Source organism: Myiozetetes cayanensis, unplaced genomic scaffold (genome assembly GCF_022539395.1).
Source record: "Myiozetetes cayanensis isolate MyiCay16 unplaced genomic scaffold, myiCay2020 scf27, whole genome shotgun sequence".
NCBI lineage: Eukaryota > Metazoa > Chordata > Aves > Passeriformes > Tyrannidae > Myiozetetes > Myiozetetes cayanensis.
In genome coordinates, this window is record NW_026087488.1 from 512,381 (window position 1) to 525,743 (window position 13,363).

At 44.0% G+C, this 13,363-nt stretch overlaps 1 protein-coding gene across 2 annotated transcripts in view; it reads right to left on the minus strand.

Annotated features, from left to right (window-relative positions):
- PAFAH1B1 (platelet activating factor acetylhydrolase 1b regulatory subunit 1) overlaps nt 1–13,363 on the minus strand; it is a 28,780-nt gene extending 15,417 nt beyond the window's left edge. Inside the window, exon 1 of one of the 2 annotated variants that reach the window (XM_050322144.1) lies at nt 13,218–13,363. The gene's annotated coding sequence lies outside the window, so the exon portion shown is untranslated. Of the gene's footprint in view, nt 1–12,983; nt 13,005–13,217 lie in introns of those variants that run through there. The other variant, XM_050322145.1, reaches the window with a different exon arrangement.

The window sequence follows — 13,363 nt, forward strand, 5'->3', positions numbered from 1 at the left end:
ACTGCCAGAGTCAAAACCTGAAGGTGGCGTCTGTACTATGAATCACCACTGTGCAGTGAGTGGCCAGTAAATCCAGTGCACTGCCTCTGGTAAAAATCTCAGTATCTCATCAATTTTGATGTGGTATCCAGGAGATGCAACCATAGCACTTGTCTAAAAATAACAGCAACCGTGTTCGGAAGGCCACTCTTGACAGGTCACCTAGTTAGAAATACAATTTTCCTCTCAGTTGTAAAGTAACCCCAAATTTCTCCAGTATCCCTGACACTTCCCAAACCTGGGCTGCTCCACATTCTAACTCTGAATTGTCAGTGAGAACCAGATCTTAGTACTAGATAAACTACAACAGCTACAGGGCAAAGCAGCTACTCCTGCTATTAGCAAATGACAGTTGAGCCACAAGACACCAATCACTTGATCTACAGTATCTCACTCCTGTGAAAAGTGGCTGTTCCAAGCACCCTGCTTAGTATTCCTGACTTTTTAACTACAAAGCCACCTGAAAAGAAGGCCAAGTATTTTTAGGGAAATACACACCCCGGAAAAAACCAGAACAGAATGAAAACAAACAAAACCCATCACAAACAAACAAATCAGGAAAAATAAACCACCCAAAACAAAAACAAACAAACAAAAAACCCCAGAACAAAAACAAAACATCAAAAACACTCAAGTAAAAATGTCCAAACCCCCAAAAGCCCAAAAGGATCAACATTATTTACACACATGTGCCACCATGTGTACTGCCTTTTCTCGAGTTGTAGCAGATTTTGTGACATACAGACTTCAGCAGAGCAAGACTAACCAGTTCTCTCCATCGTCTATCAGGGCTCCCAGTGCCCACTGCATTCCCTGCACACTGTTCAGCCACATGAGGCAGCCAGGGGAACAAAAACAACCCACAAAGAACTACCACCTGTTCATTACATCTTGCCCAAAACTGGTCACTTTAGTGATCAGCAGCTTATTGTGACTGAGGCTGTGTCAAGAGAGAGTTACATCTTCTTTGAAAGAAAAGATGTCTTTGCATGAAAATTTTACTCTGTTCTGTATTAAATACAGGAAAAAGCAGACTGACCATACATAGAGCTATCCGTGAATAACAGTTACTAATTAAGTGTAAACCAGAATGTGCCTTTTATTAATAGACCCACTTACACTCCTCCAAGTTGTAGTTTCTAACTTAAAACCTTTCTGATTCCCTATCGGTAGTCTGCACATATAAAAGCACTGAGTGGCAAACCTCTGCATAAGGGCAATCTTGCAACAATAGAGGGCTACAGGTGTTTTCAGCAAGATCAGGGGTCTTTGTAAGCTGTTTAAAATTGGGAGCTGGACCTGGCTGAATGCATGACACCGGAACATGTAAAACACATCCAACTCTCAGCTCTCACTTCTTCTGGCAGCACTGGACCTCCAGAGTTTTCTAACAACACAAGCCATTCCTAACCTATACACAGCATCTTCCTCAGCTCCACTAACAGCAGAAGATCCTGGTGTGGGCAGGAACACCCTCATCCTGAGGGTGACTAAGAGAGAGGATTTGACAGACAGCTGCTGCCTCCTGGCTCCAAACACTAGGGCCTTCCACTGATAGGTATCAGTGTGGTTCAAGTGCTTCCTAGATCACTAGAAAACTTCGCAATGACTTAATGAGAGACCTGCTAACCATTCATAAATGCACCAACAGCAAACTGAAACAGGTTCAGCTCCATTTGGTAGCTGAGACAGCTCTACAGGAGGTATCCAAGCACAATAGCTACACACAAAGTCACAGCAATGAGGTAGTGAAAAAATAATCACTTTGAGGCAAGAGATTGTCAGAATATCCTTCAGTTCATGATATGTCATGCCAATAAATGATAAGACTTGGCCCGCAGGTATTTCTATGACAGTGTTCGTACTTGCTTCAGGAGACATTTAAATATTATTTTCTGTAAGTATTCACCAAATATAATTGAGAAGCAGATTATGGAATCAAATTAACTCATGGGCATTTCAGTCCCAACTTGCCAAAAATACCTGTTCATTTACCTGAACTGGCACCAAGCAAGAGCAAAGTTACTTGAATTAAAATTCCTAAAAGTGCCTGTTCTGTACACATTAAAAAAATAAATCGAGTCTGTAAATTCCTTCAGAGTTCATTATGGTTTTACTTAGCAAAGTACACTGGATGCTAAACAGCACTAAAATTTGGTTTGAATACCTATGTCTGCCAAAGACACTGGACCCTGAATTGGACATTAAGTTTTTATTCATTTCAAGCGAATCATCTACCCTGCAAACCTACCATGAGACTAAGCATACTTGAGGCCAGAAGTTTTTAGAATCAAACCCAGCCCAGTCTCTTAGTTCTAACTACTAAAATAGTGTCTAACTAGTAAAATACTGTCTCTGGACTTAACTCTTGACTTATTGACTCCTGCTGCTAATTACTGCAGAAACACCCACAGATATAACAGCTCACCAAAATAGAGCAGGATGAAAGTTCTGTTATTTTGCCAGATTCCCCAAAGCCCTTAATTTCCTATTGCCATGGCTTTGTTTGGCAGCTGTAGTAACTCACTGCTCCAGCTTTAACCGTGGGTTTGCCTGTACAAAGCAGGCCACCACCGTCCAGCTGCTTCCAAGAAACACACATATTGCACTGTGACATAACTGCAGCCATAAACACAGAGGTCCAAGTAAACCATTAACTATTAGTTACTAACTCATGGTATAAATTATATCTTCATGAGATGCTACATTTGTTCCTGCAAGGTATTGGTTCAGTCAGGGATTTAGCTCCTTGAAGGAGCTTTTGCCCTTCAAAACGCCTTCTGGGAGTCATAGTGGGGGAAGGCACCGCACTCGGTGCTGACCACCTGCCAGCACACACCAACTCAGCATTTGAACTTCTCCAATCGTGTTGCCTTCAAGAGGTTGTTTCACATTAAGTTCTTATGAAGCCCTTCCAAATCCAAGAATTTTCATAAATGTATCCCAAGGTACCAAACTCTGCCATCACAATCAACCTATGCATCTTCCACAGGATTTTATCAGTAAGTTCAGTTCAAGGTCCACTGTCTCTCCTTTGCTTCTATCAAGAGTGTCAAAAATACTCCTGGAGATCAACACCATAAACAAATCCCTGAAATGGCTCGAGTGACAAACAATGCCCATTTGTGCTCTTCAGAAAAAGTCCCAGTTAAAGCCACTCCCAAGTGAGCTCTATGATTCACCCAACCTGCAGTGAGATCCCTGCTCCCCTTCCCCCGGGAGTGACGTGCCAACACCTCAGTCACTGGTAGTGCTCTGCTACCACAGCCACTGCAAGTTCATGGTGAACCAGTATTCCTCAGACATGTGCTGGTTCTAACCAGAGATTTCAAGTCACCTGAGTAAAGCTGCAGAGTAATATGAAGATGTGTTATATTATAAGACCTTTATAAGCTTCAGAAGTTCCATTTCACAGGTTTCTCACAGCCTGAGCTACTCTGATTACTTAAGCCAGGGCTCCTTTCACCTCATCAGCACCATAATGAGAGTGTCTCACCACTGGAACTCCAGGCTCAAAATCTTCATCATTCTGGTAATTTCAGTCCTCAAGCCTACAGAAACATTTGCTTACCAGCTATTACAAAAAACTGTCAGTCAGCCTTAATATGTTCTTAAGCACTTTTCCCATCTCCCATAATTCTCCCAAGCACATTTGTCCCTCCTGTATTTTATTATTTTTCTCTTACCTTTTGAATTTTTATGAGTTAAACGAGTAAAATCAGTTTCAACCTCATTCCTTGGTTTATGGTTCAAGGTTCTCCATTGAAACAGCAGTGAATTGTTCCATACATGAGCACCACCACCCCGGGTTCACTCTGCTGCTGCTGTCCAGCAACCACATCTGGTAGCACACTTCTCAAATACGTCCACGGTTCCTCCAGGAACTTAACAATAAGTTAATTCAATTACTTCAGGTTTTACGACCGTTGCTTAGGCTCCATAAACAGTCTTCCCTACAAAAACACAAGCTACGTACCCTAAACATGTAACTGTAGCTCATTATATTCAAAATTAGAAGAGATACATGGCATCAATTACAGAGCCAATGCATCAGCAGACACAGAACACACCAGCACCATGCAGCTCTGAAAGCTCAGCAAAGCTGTGAACTGCTGTGCTTTAGGAACTGGAAATTACGGGCCTTTTTTGCAGAATCCTAATACTAATAAACTCAGTTACAAGACCATTTTTTTCCTAAGTATTATTACAACAACATTTTAAATAATATTATACAAGAACATTTATTGAAGGAGACAAAATCTGAGGTCACATTCTCAGACTGCCAGTTCAGGCACACCTAATATGAGGCACTTGGGTGTTAAAAAAGCACATGAGCCATCACCAACACCAGAAACACATAAGCAAGTTCACATTGTGAAATCAATTACTTTTGGATTACTCACATTTAGGTTCAAACTTAAATTTTAATTTGTAATCATTTAAAATTTCAACAACTCGTGTAAAACTCAAAACCTTCTGGAATGTCCAGCACACGCTAACAACTTTCAGGCTGTTTGTCTAACACAGTCTACTGACCTTAAAAGGTTTTTTGCCCAAAAGAAAACTCCTCGAGTTTACTTGTAAGTTGTTAATAAATCCAAAATCCTACTTCAATTAGCTCCCTCTCTTCAGGTAACTTTACAAACCCAGTGAAGGGCCTGTCATTTATTAAGACCAAGGCCACCAAAAAGACTAACTGAACTGATACAATCAGAATTAAATTCCACAATTTTTAAAGCTGAGAAGATCCATTTGTGCATTAACACAGGAGAAACTCTTGTTGCGTTGTCTCTTGCTACGTGGCTGGCACAGGAGATCCTTACAAAGTTCTTTGACAGTGTATTTTGTTTTATAATATATTAACAAGAGGACTTGAAGTGGTTACTTGGGAGCATTCCCAGGCAATTAGAGCTACAGTCCTTATGGATGAACTAGACTCCAAGAATTGTTCTCTTACACCTGTGGATTATGTTGCTAAATTCTAGCAAGTATATAATAACGCGTCCTTTCAATTTAAAGTAATTTTTAATGGTCTGATTTTGTTTTAAACCCCATAAGCAAAAAGCTGCTTTATCAAACTCAAGACACAGAATAGGACGACTCTTGGCACAAATGTACTCAAAACCAGATTCCACAGGACTGAAGTAATATCCATGCTTCTTGGGCATAACTATTAGGACTCGAAAAGGTTCTTAGAAATCTGTCTCTATCTGTTGATAGGAAAGAAAAACAGTAACAAGTAAAATAAAACATCAAGTTCCTCTCCCGCCTCCATCTTGCCCCCCCAGTACAGTAGGAAAGCTCAACCACAGCACAATCACCAGGGCACAGCCAGGCAGCGGCTCTCAGTGCAGCAAACAGACCTTACACTAGAAAATATCGGAATCCATCACCTGCTAAGCCGGCAGGGATGAGTCGGAGAATACAAGAAAGCTACTCATTTATGAGCTGGGTTAATCTTTTTTCCACTTTTCAGCCAACATCAGTAAAGCTGGCTGAGGGATTACGACAGAGAGAGCTCCAACAACTATCTGATTCAGGAAAAACAAAACAAGAAGCAAATCTGATCTGAATTACAACTCTGAGCCTTATTTTTAATTCATATGTTTAGTAAGCCTTTTATTCTGCAATTAAGGAAGTCTCAGAATGCCCGTAGGTCAACGTTTTGCCTGATGTATCAATGTAGCATCCAGAGTACACCATTATGTGCAGTGTTTGTAATAACTCACCAAAAACATTTCCCATTTCAGTTCAGTTAAAGACTTATCAAAAGAAATACATTTTTAACACAAAAAAGGTAAAAAAGTCTATGCCTGTTTTCTTTCCATTTCACCTACTTTTACAGCTTTTGCTACAGACCTGATACATTAGTGTAGTTCTGAAAATAATTCAACACCAAATCCATGGGGAACTAGAAAGCAAGCCGTAGCAGATCAGATACAGTGCCTATGTTCTGAAGACCTGGAATGCAGGTTGTAATTATATCTAAAATGTAAAGCTAAGGAATGTCACCAGCATGCTATAAACCAGGAGCAAGCTGGCTGTTCCACGCTGCATGCTGCTTAAAGAAACACCTGTGCATTTCCAAATCAACTCCTGTGCCCATCTACATTTCCATAGGAGTTCAAGCTGTAATCAGGACTTAACATATCACTGACAGTCACTACCCATATTTAGGATTATAAAACAACAAAAGACATTTTTGGTCTCATTACCTTCCCAGGCACCAACACTACATGACTTCAAGGCATCTGGACTGAATTTGCTTGGAAAATATTTTTTTGGGGAAAAGAAGTCTTTAAATTAATTCAATCTTGACATTTGTCCTCCATGTATCACTTCAGTTTTGCAATTCTCATAGATTAATTCTCAGGAACATCTGGAGCACAATCACATCACTTCATTTTAGAGCCTTTGAGTTTCCTCCAGGTCAGAACCCCAGTTACCAGTGCAGTCTACATGCAGGCTTTGGTAGAAAACAAGGAGAACATCCTTCTAACCTGCCTGTTCACTTCTGTGTGAAAATGCAGGTGAATTTAGCTCCCAATAAAGGAATAGCCTGGAAACCTTTAATGTGTGTGAAAAGGTTTTTTGCCATGGCCCTCTCCACACTGCTGCCCAGCGGGTTGTGACAGTGGTAGGACAGCAAGAAGGGTTAGTGTTACAGGGCTCCATGTTACATGCTGCTACTCGACACTGGCTCAGAGGAGAGCACATCAGGGTTAGCTGCACGACTTCAGCAGGAGACTTTTCTGTATCATTACTGCTAGGTCAAACAACACATACACATTTTGGGGTAGCAATTCTAGACTACTTATTTAAGCTACTTTCGGCCACCAAGAGAAGAGTGCCTGTACTCAGATGTGTTGGTCAGCAGCCATGCACTAGATTTGAACTTCGTTCTTCTCAGTTCTTCCCCCTATACCTCCCTGGCTTGAAGAATTAAGTAATTGACTTACACATGTAAAGGAGGTCACAGGACTATATCCAAATTTAAATAATTCAATCATTAAACCACCTGTAATACTGAAAATGTGATATTAACAAAAATGACTGTAAACTGATTAAATTTATATATGAAAAATATCTGGAAGGAAACTTAAAGGAACACTTATGTTAACACCTTAGAAACAGAAGGTCAAAACCACAAAAGAAATCCAAACAAGAACTCAGACAGAACTTCCACTCTTCAATCATGACAACACTGTTAGTCCCTTAGCCATTTTCAAAGCCTATTGACCAAAAATGGCTTCACTTGCCCAGCAGAAAAAAAAAATCAAACCCAAAACCTAAAAGCTAATCATAGTTGTCACATATAACATCTTATTCTGTTACAAGGAACAGAACTCAACCTTTCATGACATACAAAAGTAATGAAATCAGGGTTCTGGTAGAAGGTGTCTCATTTTTCTTATGACCCATCTTCACCTACTACACTTCTGCCTCTAAAACAGAGCTGAAGGTGAGAGAGAGAGAACCTTCTACCATTACTGATTTAATCGACACCATCTGTTTAAAATACATACACACATTAATGACATCCTTTTAATAGACTGCAAAGACACAGGTATTAAAACACACCAAATTGTTTATCTTATCTTTCTTCACCCCTAAAAGCAGGTGAATCCAGCACAAGACAAACTGCCAGATTATTTCTTTATGGAGGAACCACTCATTTATCTGCAGCAAACAGGCTAAATGCTTCCAGCTGATTTTCCTCTAGTCTTAAAGAAGGATAAACTTAACACCTTTGCTTTAGCATTAAGCAGAAAAAAACAAGGCAGAGGCAATCTCGGGGGGAGATGGAGGGACCACTTGTCTAATTAAACCGAAAGAACTTCAGGTTTGTGGAGCACAACAGGAACAATTAACACAGATACAAGAAGGAGTGTGTAAATAATTTCAGTCATGAAGGCCCCTGTGCTATCCCAGATGCAAACCAGTACAGCATCATGCCGTAGAGCCTGTCACCTCCAGCCTTACCTCACAGGAGGTGTGACAGCTGAGTCACCATCCAGCCCTGAGAACACGAGGTGCCTCTGAACAGCCCTTCGACCAACTCCCTCAGCAGAGACCTACTTAACAACGGATCCGAGGAAATTACAGGACAGACATCGCTGCGCACCACCTACAAACCTCAGCTACCACACACTGCCCACCACCGCACATACCTTCTCAAGGTATTTCTTCATATAAGCAGCATTAAAAATATCAGGTAAGTCTTCCAGAATCAACAGAATCACAATGACAAAGATGTATTTATTACATTTATTTAATCACAATCCTTATCCTAAGTCCACAAGCAGCCAAGCCAAGCTGCAGGACTCACTCAGAAGCAGTACCAGTAAGGAGAAAATGGTGAAACTACTTCTACATGTATTAACTAGCAGATACTTTGAATTAATAATGATGATTTTTTTTATATAGTTATACATGCATCAGTGCTCTTGGTACTGCTCAGTGTGCCAATGCTGTGCACATGACTAGCTTTGAAAGGACTGTATGTTTATAGTCCTGAGGAAATGGAGCTCAGTATACACTTATTTTGTAAGTAACATTTTTTGCTTTGAAATTTCCTGACAGTACCTGCCAGCATGAAGTGAAATGATAGGTGGCTTTCATGACACTGAACTAAAAGCAAGAGAGCCTAAGTCACACCTATCTAATCCCTCAAAGAGAGAGCAGAAGGTTAAAAAAGAACAAGCTTTTAAATTGGCTGAATGAGACAAGCATTGCCTCATCCAAGTCCTGCCTCAAGGAGTATTGAGAAGAAAAGGCCTTTCTTTAAACAACTGAGATAAGATACAAGTTAGCAACACACATCTGTTGGGCCGACCTGCAGCACCCAGCATCACCAGGGTAAAACTGCAACTCAACTGCTCACCAGCTAAAATCCTGGTTCTTGCCAATGTTTCTAATACGTAACATTCATCAGAAGGTCTCAGAACTTGGTAGGAAAAGCTTTGTTCTAAAATTACTGTAACACATGAAACCCAGACATTTAACCCAACCTAAGCTCGGGACCCCACCACTAAGCTGCCATGCCACAGCTACAGCTCCAACCAGACTGTGGTGGCACAGTCCTGCCCAGAGAGTGCTGCCATACACTCCGCCAGCATGCACTGCAGTCAGAGAAGGAATTCTGAATGAACAGCTTCATGTACTCCAAAATTAATTTTCAACAGGTCAAGATTGTATCCTACTGTAAATGCAGATTTTTAAAAACTTAAATTGAAGTGTGGCCTATTCTGTCAGGCAGATCAAAAGACAAAGCAACATCACCCAGGAATAAAACTCCCCAAAACCACACCAGGAGCACCATTTCCCTTGTGTCAGGTAATAAAACAGCTTGCGAGAAAGGCCCTGCACCAACACGAGGCTTCACCAGTGCAATACACTTTTAGGAGTCAGGTTGTTCTGCCAACGATATTTAAGCTCTTATAAAAGGGAGAAAGAGGAGCCCAGTCATAACGTCACTGACAGATCTGCGAGTATGGACAGTGTGCAACTTACTACTGCTCTGTAACAAACCTTGCAGGAGAACCCCAGAATCATTCTCATCAACACACATGGTTCTGACTCTTTAGAAAGATCTTCAACTGCTATCACAAATCCCACATTACAGGCTGGAAACTCCCTCACACCCTACAGGAAACCTGAAATTATTATCTATTAATAATAATTAGCAATTTCTATTGTCCTCTTGATTTCTTAAATTTAGGCCTAAGCAGCTCTTATTTTCAGCCTGACAAGTATTTCAGTGCTCACTTCACAGACGTTTCAGCTCTCCTCCCAGTCTTCGCCTTTAGTTTAGAAAATGGGCCTGAAGTTCACCAAAGCAGGAGAGAGCTGCCTGAAACTGAACTATCTCAATGCTGCTCCCCTTGGTACTACAGTAATTCCAACCCTCTGGTTCAGGAATACGGGGCAGCTACAGAGGGCCGTAAATAAACTTATAAACAACATACTGAGCTACCCTGAGGTAGCAGGGACCAGCTATTGTTTGCCCATAATATTCTACAAAAGGGTACGAACACATTATAATTAATGATGGAAGCTGGTTACGGAGTTCCTGATGGAAGACACGGTTACTCCAACTTGACAAAGCAATCAGCACCCGCTGATTCAAGAGCTGTCCCATCCACAGCAAGTTGGATAGACAGCAGGTTGGTGAGCAGACAAAGGACACAACCTGAGCCCCCAGGCTGGGAGGAGCACAGGAGACAGGACAGGCACAGGAGTCAGCAGGACACACAGGGTAGAGCTTGCATGCAGCCAGAAGGGGAAGTGTTGATGCCTTTTGCTTCTGTAGAACCCAAATGAACAAGTTACTCCTGTACAGAAAGTGACTGCCACCATTTCAAGGGCAAAAATCACCCAAAGTTACAAGGAGGCAAGCGTTTTATTGAGTTCTTCATTGACCTTAGCCTGGATACGTGTTAAGGCTCAGGCATTTGGCACACACATCCACTGAATCCTGGAACATCTACTCCAGGTGAATGAAGCAGATAGAGCTTATATAGAAGCCACTGCCCCTTATTTTAATTCTGGACATATTAAACCAAACACAATCTTCTCTGTGGCCATCTCCCATCACAAACTGGACTCCAGAACCGAGACCCCCATGAAAAAGCAAAAACTCAACCTGCTTCAGAATCATCCATATTCGGTGTTGTACTTGCTCCAATCAACAGTGAATTCAGGTGGGAATGCCATGAGGCACACGAGGACCAGGAGAGCACTTCCACAAGCTGCCCTTCCTAGGTGCTTCCTCCCATCCCTACTGTATTCCCCAAATCCTTTGTTCTAATGCCTTTCCTACACAACTTTGAACAGCAGTGTCACCCCAAAGATGCAGCAGTACCTGAGGGGGACAGCAACGCTCTTACAGAGCCATGGTGCTCCAAAGGGCTTCCCAAATCCTGATATGTTATTTTACAGGAACTTGGCACATGAAGAAGGGCAGTGCAATCCAGTCTGACAGCAGTCACTCCACTGTAGTCACCAGAGATACCAGTGATTGTCTTTTCCTGTATGCCCACCCATAATCTGATCTATCCAAGAAGTTCCATGAAAAAAATAACAGCAAGCCACAATACAGGGGTTTCTCTAGATTTCAGAGAATCTTGTGTGCAAAACACCCGCACAAAAATTATAATTCTTATCTAAAGCGTAAATAAAATAAATTCAACAAGTGAATAAGTGGATAAATTGAAGCAGTTATCAGACAAAAAAAATCCGGCTTTTCAACAGTGACTGGTTACTTCTGACTGCCAGACAAATCAAGATCCACCCTGCAGAGAAACCAGCCTCAAAACAGAACGCGAGATTTGTTTCATTTCCGAAGGTTCCTGCACCATTAGATTCCTCCCTAAAGAAGAGACTTCATTGTTACGGCAATTAGTATTCCTCCACCCCGGCAAAGGGAGGGAAAAAAAAAAAAAGCTCTGAAAGGGTAATCGAGCCATTTCGCAGCTTTGCCTCCTTACTCCACCCAGTCTCTTCCCTGCTCAATGGCTGCTCACAGCATCCACAAACATAGGAACAGCAACAGAAACACAGAAAAGCGAGATCCCTGAGAACAAGCTGGAAATCTGCAACGCATCTTTCAGTTTAAAAATATTTTCTTTGTTTAGTTCCCTAACATAATTTTTCTATTTTAAAAAATGACTCTAAGGGAAAATAACATTCTGACAGCAGACCCTCCCTCTCCCGAAAACCAGCCGAATGCTGCACAATCATTTATAAAATGATCATCGCTGAACGGAGGTTCTTTAACCACCAACTCCTAATGGCATGAACAATACTGCCATAGGAACATATACTTAAAAGAATCACCACAAAAATACGTAATTCAGCCAGGTCAGTATGCCCAAACACTTATTTATAGTAAAATAGTGCTTGTTAAAGATTTTTAATATAGCTTAGATTAACCTTCCCCCTTCCCTGGTAGGTAATTCATTATAAAAGGACTTGACCTGCACCAACCAAGCCCACTGCTGCAGCACTGCCGGCGAGGAAATGGTTCCAGTGATACACCATGGCAAAGAAAGGGAAGGTGTCACATTATTATTGGTATTAAAGGTCAAGTTTAATTGCCTCCACCTTAAACAGAAAACAATAAAAAAAAAAAATCTCGTGCCCACAAAACTGAGCAAACCCCAAACTTTCCCAGGGAGGCACCACTCCCACCCCCCAACTTCCATCAAAAGCCCTGCCTGCGTATAACCTCCTGCCGAAACAAAACCTCGGGAGTAACAATAAATATAGGATTTTAGCAAACTCGATTGCTATTGAAAGGTTTCCGAGGGAAGCATCTCCAGCCATCCAGGCAGCGATATGACCCCCAGAAGGAGATCAGACCTCCCTCGCCCGTTTTACTGCAGCTGGTTCTGAAGGTATGAGCCACCTCCTATCGCTGCTGCCCTGCTGAGCACTGCAGGAAAACGGGGGATGCGAGGCAAATTCTAAAACAACACCTACTCCTTTTCCTGGATTATCAATTCTCGCCCTGTTTTCGGCGCTGGCGAACTGGGCCATCGCCCGACCCCCGGCCCTGCCCTGGGAGAGGGGCACGGGGGGAACCCCCAGGAGGAACCGGGGAGGGATGCTCGGGGTCCCCTCGGCGCACGCACCGGGCCCCTCGCCCCGACGGCTTTTTTTACGGCTCTTTGCCCCGGCCCGTGCCCTCCTCCCGGTATTTGCTAAGTCACGGGAGGAGCGGCGCGGCCCGCGAGGAGAACACAGGCCCGGCGGGGCTCCGCGCCCGCCCCGCCGCTCCCGCCGGGCCCTGTTTTCCTGCAGAGTCACGGCAGGAGCGGGGCCCGGGGCCGCGGGCAGCGGGGAGGCCGCGCCCCGGCCCCCAGAGCCCCCCTGAGCCCGGCCCGGCGGGGGGAACACCGGGCCGGCCCCCCCGACCCCCGCCCCGCCCGGTCCCTCCTCACCAACGGGCGCGGCCGCCATTTTGAGAGCGAGCAGAGAGAGGGAGGGGGAGCGGGGCGAGGGCGGGGAGCGCAGGGGAGGGGGAGAGCGGAGCAGAGAGCGCTGGCCGCTGGGGCCGCGGGCCGGGACAGCCCCGCGGGGCCGGGGGGGCGGCGGGCCCGGCCTTACCGAGCCCCACCGGCGCCGCCGCCTCGCTGTGCCGCGCGGGGCCGGCGCCGCCCGCCCGTCCCACTCACCGGCGCGGCGCGGGGTCCCGGTGCGGGGTGGCGGTGCCGGTGCGGGGCGGCGGTGCCGGCGCGGGGGTCCCGGTGCGCGGTGCCGGCGCTGGGCGGGCGCTCCGCTCGCTCCGCGCTGTCAGAGGCGCCGCGGCCGCCGGGAGGGA